Source organism: Terrapene carolina, unplaced genomic scaffold (assembly GCF_002925995.2).
Source record: "Terrapene carolina triunguis isolate 2854851 unplaced genomic scaffold, T_m_triunguis-2.0 Scaffold675, whole genome shotgun sequence".
In the NCBI taxonomy this organism is placed as follows: Eukaryota; Metazoa; Chordata; order Testudines; family Emydidae; genus Terrapene; species Terrapene triunguis.
Genome location: NW_020665026.1, coordinates 49,184 through 57,827, shown reverse-complemented (window position 1 = coordinate 57,827; position 8,644 = coordinate 49,184).

Sequence of the window (8,644 nt, the reverse complement as noted above, 5' to 3'; positions counted from 1 at the left end):
CTTTGAGCAGGGGGTTGGACTAGATGACCTCCTGAGGTCCCTTCCAACCCTGATATTCTATGAAAATGAGATCCCCCGCTGCCCTCGCCTGATGTCTCTCCAACCCCGCTCTGTAGCAGCTGCTGTAAACAGATGTGTCCTGCAGTAGGCCCTGAAGGTCAATAGACCTGGGCTATTTCAGGCCAGGGGGAAAGGCTGTCCAGTCTCCCCTGATCGCAGCTGCGGCAGGATGGTCTCTCTGCCAGCAAAGTCCCAGCCCCATTGAGGCTTTATCGACGAAACTCAGCAGCTCGGATTCAGTCTAGATGCAGATCACATCGCACCAGTGACTTGCTGCCCCCAAGCGGCACTGCTTAGGGAGCTGGATGCCGCATTCTGCACTTGCTTGACTCTCCAGATGGGCCCCGTGGAGAGCACACTGCAGCAACGCAGGCTCGAGCTGGCCAAAACATGGATTACGCTGCGTGGCCCCCGCACCTGGAAGAAACGGCTGCAATCTCCTGGTCAGGTGAAGAGGGGAAAAACATTCCTGGGTCTTGCTGCTATCAGATCATCGTGCTGCGGCTGGAGATCCACTACGACCCCCAGATTGCGAACCCCAGGTCCCAGGTGGTGGGCACATGGCCCCAGTCAGAGCGGGAGATACTAGCCTTGCCTTCCCATCTAGTTGCTTTCCCTGTCCTACCTGCATCACCTCAGTCTGATCCAGATTGAGCTTCAGCCAGCTCGCTCTCATCTCCCTGAGACCCTGGGCTAGACCGCTAATAGCACTGGCTGGATCAGATATTGAGCATTGTGAGCAACCTGAAGGCACTGCAGCCCATGCCTCCTTCCTAGCCCTCCCCACGGCCCCACATTCCTACCGAACAGGAGGGGAGACAAAATGCACCCCTGCAGAACCTCCCATGAGGTGAAGAGCATTCAGCCTAGAAACAGGAACGGAGCCACCAACGAGCAGCAGTGTCTACCCCTGCTGCAGTGTAACATACACCCGCTTTAAGGCCCTGGCACAGTGGAGTAAAAGGGCATTAGTATAAATGAGAATCAGACCCTACCTCGGTACTTGGGTCTGGATTTTAGGAGGGGGTCCTTATTAGAGCAGGACGAATATTGTGTGTGTGGGGGGGGGGGGGGGGATAGTAAATTTGCTGAAAAATGCATTTTTTCAGGGCACCAAACCTATGAATGAATTCAGGGCAAAGAGGTTCGACAAAAGGAAAACAAAAATCAAACAAGTGGAAACCGTTCATATGGAAAGGCACCAGTTCAACTGTTTGTTTCGAGGCAGGGTTTCATTTACCTGATTTATTTCCTAAAACGAAAACAACAAAAGGGGTGAAAACAACCTGAAATGACCTGAAACACCAAATACCGACAATAATTATTTCAGGTCGAACCAACCAAACCAACGATTTGTTTTGCTTTGGTGAGAAAAAATAAAAATATTCAGTTTTGGTTCAAGCCAAGCAGTTTTTTGGTTTTGTTTTGATTTATTTTTTGGTCTGAGGCCAAACCTAATGAGGTCTATTATGGGGCTAGAGGGGTGAAACATAAGCCTGATTGTCCCAGGGCGGTGGGGGTGGTCCCCCAGCACGCCCCCTGTGGTCAGGCACGGTGCTACAGGTGAGCTCCTGCCTCAATTTCCCTTCACCTGGGGCATAAACAAGTCCAAGCAGGGTTTCCACTATTAAGGAGTGTCCTCTTCAGAGGGACTCACTTATTTAATGAAAAAGCACAACACAAAGGCATAACTGAAAGCTTCATGCAGCTGCTCCACCAGATCCCCACCCTGGGACAATCAGTCTTATGTTTCACCCCTCTAGCCCCACAGCACTCTCAGGCTGGATTCCCTGCCTTGAACTTGAGCCTCTGCTGGGTGTTCGGCCAGGTCCCAGCCTCTTCTTGTTGAGCCAAATCCCGGTAGCTCCCCCAGGAGGTCCCACGCCCAGTTTATTCTCCTGGGCTGCTCTGGTCCCTTGCCTGAAAGTCCGTTCTTCTCTCCCTAAACCTCTATTCTCCAGCGAGGTGAGACACCACTGATAGTCACTTCCAAACCAGCTCCCCTGAATAGTCTCTGTCCTCTGGACCTTTCTCTGCTCTGGGGCTAAATTCCTCCTTGAGTCCTCATAAGCCCAACAGCTTCTTATCTAATGAACTGCCTGCCCAGCTAGTGAGGCTATTAACTCACCACAGGTAGATCTGGGTTGGCTCATTCCCCTTAGTGGAGTTTGTCACAGATAAGCTGGGTGCCTCACCCGCTCAGGAGCCAGCCCCTATGCCAAGGTCAGTAACATTATCCCCATTTTACAGATGGGAAAACTGAGGCACAGGGAGGCATGGTCACCCAGCAGATCAGAGGCAGAAATTGAACCCAGGTCTCCTGAGTCCTAGTCCAGTTCTCTAGCCACTAGGCAACTGCCTATATAAAGGGGAAGTAAGCAAATCCTTTTAGTAGAGGATATATATAAAAAAAAAACTAACAACACTTTACAGGCAGAGGGTAAAACCCCCCAACATAGACAAGGAGTAAATAAAACCCCATATATAGAGGGAGTGAAAAATGCCCTACATCCACAGAGAAATAAACAATTACCCCTGTCAGGGATTCGTAACCCTCCTCCCCTATATGTTGCAGGGAGTAAAAAACAAACTTTTACTATGGGCAAGGAGTGTTAAAACGATCAGGGAGTACAAAAATCCATACATCAGAGGAAGTAAAAAAAAAACACCCTAATTAGGGTTAAAATAAAATCCAATATAAGGGTATTTTTGTTCAATATCCCATAGTCTGGATGAGGATATTGAAGTCAGCACCAGAATAGTAAGAGGGAAAGAGACATTCTGGAAGAATGAGCATCTGTTGAGAAGAGACTTAAATCTGAAGACTAAATTCCGGCTCTTAATAACTTACATTTGGTCTGTGCTAAATTACAGCTGTGAAACATGGACATTCAGATAATGGATAATAAAGTAATTACAATCCTTCAAATTATGGTATTACAGAAGAATTCTGAAAACACCTGGGTAGACTGTGTAACCAATGACATCACGAAGCATCAGAGGTGACTGGAACTAAGGTTCTCAAACTTCAATGCACCGCGACCCCCTTCTGACAACAAAAATTACTACACGACCCCAGGAGTGGGGACCGACACCTGAGCCCCCCTGAGTGCCACCGCCCTGGGCGAGGGGGCCTGTAACCTGAGCCCCACTGCACCGGGCGGTGCGGCTCGGGAATCCAGCTTCAGCCCCGGGCATTGGGGTTTGGGTGCCGGCTTCAGTCCCGCCCGGGCCCCAGCAAGTCTAACGCCAGCCCTGGTGACGGTCCCGACCCAAAGTTTGAGAACCGCTGCCTCATGAAAAGAAAGATTTGATTTGCTGGGCACGTTCAAAGAGACTAGGGTTGCCAACTTTCTACTCACACAAAACCGAACACCCTTGCCCCGCACCCTGCCCTACCCCTCCTCCGAGGCCCCACCCCTTCTCCAAGGCCCCATGCCCCACTCACTCCACCCCCACCCCCTGTTGCTCGCTCGCCCCACCGTCACTCGCTCATTTTCACCAGGCTGGCTCAGGGGGTTGGGGTGCAGGAGGGTGTGAGGGCTCCGGCTGGGAGTGCGGGCTCTGGGGTGAAGCAAGGGATGAGGGGTTTGGGGTACAAGAGGGGGTTCCGGGCTGGGAGGTGGAGCCGAGGGGTTCGGAGTATGGGAGGGGGCTCCAGGTTGAGGCAGGGGGTTGGGGTGTGGGAGGGGGTACAGGCTTTGGGCTGGTTGTGTGGGGTCTGGGGTGGGGCCAGAAAGGAGGGGTTTAGGGTGCAGGAGGCGGTTCCGGGCTGGGGCAGGAGGTTGGGGTGTGGGGGGGTGAGGGCTCCAGTTGGGGGTGCAGGCCCTGGGGTGTGGCTGGAGATGAGGGATTTGGGGTGCAGGAGGGAGCTCCAGGCTAGGGCTGAGGTGTTTGGAAAGTGGGAGGGTGATCAGCGCTGGGTCAGGGGGTTAAGGCACAGGGGGGCTCCGGCTGGAGTGCGGGTTCTGGGGGGCGCTAGGGATGAGGGGTTTGGGGTGCAGGAGAATGCTCAGGGATGGGACTGAGGGGTTCGGAGGGCAGGAAGGGGATCAGGACTGGGGCAAGGGGTTGGGGTGTGGATGGGTGAGGGCTCTGGCTGGGGGTGTGGGCTCTGGGGTAGGGCTGGGGATGAGGGATTTGTGGTGCAGAAGGGTGCTCCAGGCTGGGATTCAGGGGTTTGGAGGACAGGAAGGGGATCAGGGCTGAAGTAGGGGGTTGGGGCGCAGAGGGGTCAGGGGCGCAGGCTCCAGGAAGCGCTTACCTCAGGCAGCTCCTGGAAGCACGACCCCCCTCCAGCTCCTACGCGGATGTGCAGCCAGGCAGCTCTGTGCATTACTGCCCCGTCTGCAGGCACCGCCCCCACAGCTCCCATTGGCTGTGGTTCCCGGCCAATGGAAGCTGCGGAGCTGGCACTTGGGGTGGGGGCAGCGTGCAGAAGCCCCTGGCTGCCCCTATGCCTAGGAGTTGGAGAGGGGGACATGCTGCTACTTCCGGGAGCCACGACAGGCAGGGAGCCTGCCTTAACCCTGCTGCACCACCGGCCGGACTTTTAATAGCCCGTTCAGCAGTGCTGACTGGAGCTGCCAGGGTCCCTTTTCGACTGGGCGTTTCGGTCAGAAACCGGGCGCCTGGCAACTCTAATAAGAGGCTGGGGGAGCGACGCCTGCTGTGTGCCTACGGTCACTGGAAGGGAAAGCTAATGGCAGAAGGACACGAGGGTGCATGCTGTGGTACCCCGCAGGGTTCCCTCCCACAGGGATTTGCGGAGGAGCACAGAACGGGCTGCCGTGGTGGCAAATCGCCAGTAATGGAGAAGCCACGTAAAATGGGGGAGGAGGGTTAAAAAAAACCCTAGGGGGTAAAACCCAATATCAGGTGCGGGGGAACCTTAATAGAGGGGTGAAGGGTTAAACCCCCAAATCTAAAGAGGAGTAAAACCCTAATATGGGGGGGTTAAATAGGGTTACCATTCGTCCGGATTCCCCCGGACTCTCTTAATGGCTCTCCATGCGTCTCTGGACCCTCTCAGCTGTCGGGCTTGGACGGAAACATTGCTTGAGGGTAGTGAGAGAATGGGTTATCGGTGAGGTGGGGGTGGGCGTGAGCCCGGTCAATAGGGGCAACCCCTACCAAGATCTGAGCCTTTTCTCACACGCCCGTTAGAGCTCGACATTATGCTGTTTGGGACCCCTCTTTGAGGAAAGCCTCTGGATTGCAAGTCCAACCGCTACCTCCTCGTGGTGAGAGCCGGTAACTGGCTTGGATAGCCAGGCGGATTGCGGAGGACGAACCCACATCCCACATTCAGTGGGGTGTGGGACGGGGTTGGGCAGCCCCATATGGTGCCACATGGATGCCCCCCTGGTAAGGGTAGCCTCCCCCAGGTACGGGTTGACTCCCCCTGGTAAGGGTTAGATTCCCCCTGGTAAGGGTAGTCTCCCCCAGGCACGGGTTAGTTTCCCCCTGGAAAGGGTAAGTTTCCCCCAGGTACGGGTTAGTTTCCCCCTGGAAAGGGTTAGTTTCCCCCTGAGAAGGGTAAATCTTTTAGCTATGGAAAAAAGTAATTTATATTTTTATACCGGATTGGCGCTGGACCGGGTTAATAACGCCCCCGCTGTTGGCTTTGATGCCCCGGCTGACAGTGTTAAATATATTAGGGGTGTGATCAGGGTCGCTGGACCAATGGATAAAATGGTGTGGACTATAATGAAGTCTCATGAGCATGAGAGTGAGAATCAAGTCCTCCCAGTGGAGCATGGAGAGGAGGTAGAGGAGAATGTTTGTGATGATCATGGTGAGGAGATTTTATCTATCTTACCGATGGTTTTTACAAGGGACACTTTTAATGATTTAACTATGGAAAGTTTCAATCCAGATTTTAAGTATTTAAGTACATTTGATGATCCATATGTTAGCGAATCGGGATATCTTAATGCTCATTTAGTTAATGGGTCTAGTTTATTAAATAGTTTTAGACCAAGCACTGATTTTAATAGGGATCGTAATAAGGATCTTAACAGTACTGGTAGTAATATAAATATATTAGAAAGTAGTTCGTGGAAGGATGGGGTTTTTTATTTAGAGTATCCCGTTGATAGTTTTAATTGTCCAATATGTCCCCAGATATTACCAACATTTGGTAAATGGGCCAAACACATTAATGTGGTTCATAAAAGTAAAGCCATACGAGTTGTATGTAGTAAATGTGGAAAATCTTCTCAATATCATAATATAGCTTGCCACTACCCCAAGTGCATACCCAAGAAGGCGGATACCCCAATGAAGAGCCATACGTGCTCGGTCTGTGGGCTTGGTTTTCATACTAGATCTGGATTGAGCCAACACTGTAGACATAGACACCCTGCTGTGAGGAATGAGCAAAGAAAAGAAGATATGGCTGCTAAAAGTAAGATCAAAGAGGGATCGACTAGATCTCGTATATGGACCAAAGATGAGGTTGCGCAGCTTATACAGTTGGAAAGGAAATATATTGGGAAAAGGAATATAAATAAATGTATTGAGAGCGAGATGAGGACCAAAACGAATAAACAAATATCAGATAAAAGACGAGAATTAGCAAAGAAGAAGTTAGTGGTAACAGGAGATAGGGAGGAAGTGACTGAGGTAGAGGACATTAGAGTAAATATATTAGAAATTCCGCCCCCAAGAGAGAGGATTTTCCCACTAAAAGGACACCCAGAAGTGGATTTAGTGGAGAAAATATGTAAACGGGGAAAACAAAGTAGGGAGGGAAGAGAAATAATAAATAGTTTAGGGGAAATTGAAGGATTATTAAAGGAGGATTTAACAAAAGCTCTCGGTTGGGCAATGTTGGAAAAAGTATGTTATTCATTAGTAGAGGGAAAGGACCCTAGAAATGAAAGTCAAATAGAGTTGAGGAATAAAGGAAAAGGGAAGATGAGAAAGGAGGGGAGAAGGAAGCAATTTAATGCAATTAGGAGATATGCTACAAAGAAAGCTAAGTATAAATTCTATCAACAATTATTTGATAAGGATAGAAGAAGATTGACTCGCATTATAATGGGAGAGCCAGATAAGGCTAAGTGTGCTATCCCTATGAAAGAAATTGAGGAATACTATGTCAATATTTTGGGAACAATTGGACATGGTAATATGATAGGGTGGCCATCATCCACAGAGAATGCGGATAATGATATATTAATGAGTCCGATCTCTGTGGATGAGATTAGAATAGCTTTAAGAGAAATAAGAAAAGATAGTGCTCCTGGCCCAGATAAAGTAAAAGTGAGCAATTTGTGGGATATTTTTAATTTAGACTCCTTAATACTTACAAAAATTTTTAATATATGGTTTCTAAATAGACAGGTACCAGATGAATTTAAGAAAAATAGAACGATTTTAATACCAAAGACACAAGATGAGGAGGAAATGAAGAAGTTAACATCTTGGAGACCATTGACAATTGGGTCAGTTTGGATTAGAATCTATACCAAAATATTAGCAAAAAGACTGGTGGAAACAGTTAAGATATGTAGTAGACAAAAAGGGTTTATATCCGCCCCTGGGTGTGAGGAAAATATTGCTATATTAGATAATTTGATTAAAGGGGCTAAACGAAATGGGAATGAAATTGCAATAGTGTTCGTAGATCTGGCTAAAGCATTTGATTCTGTGGGACACGGACATATAATAGCCGGGTTGAGAAGATTTGGTATAGATGAACATTTTATAGATATTATTAGGGACCTTTATGATAATTGCACAACTAGGGTATGGGTGGGTGATGAAGCTACTGAGTCTATTTTAATTAGGAGGGGGGTCAAGCAGGGTGACCCGTTGTCCCCAATTTTGTTTAATATTGCTATGGATCCCCTTTTAACTAGATTAGAAGTAGAAGGAAGTGGTTTTTATGTTAAGGGTAATGGTGTCACGTCATTGGCTTTTGCCGATGATGTGGCAATTTTAAGTAGCTCATATAAAGGAATGATTAAAAATTTGGGTATCTTAGAGGAGTTTTGTAAAAATACTAATCTCTCTGTTAATGTGAAGAAAACGAAAGGCTTTCATATTTTAACTAAACATAAAACCTATGTAGTTAATCCTAAGGATAATTGGCAGATAGGGTCAGAGGAGATTGAATATGTTCAACCAGGGGATTTTGAAAAATATTTAGGGGCTAGAATAGATCCCTGGATAGGTGTAGGGGGACCGGTACTTAAAGAAAAATTGAAAGATTGGAGTGAGAATTTAATTAAGGCCCCATTAAAACCGGCCCAAAAAATATTAATTTTACAGACATATATCTTACCGAAGCTATTTTATAATCTTCTTTTAATAGAACCCCCTTTTAATCTTTTAGACGATCTTGATGTGTTAGTTAGAAAAATAGTTAAAGAGATTTTACATTTACCTCAGTGTACCACAGATGGGATATTTTATTCTAGAGGTAGGGATGGTGGTTTAGCTCTCACTAAGTTTAGTGTGCAAATCCCAAATATGTTAATTCGTAAATGGAGGAGACATATTGTCTCGAGAGATGATTGGATGGACCTATCTTATCTATATGCAGGAGAAAATCTTGTGGATAAAATATTGTCAT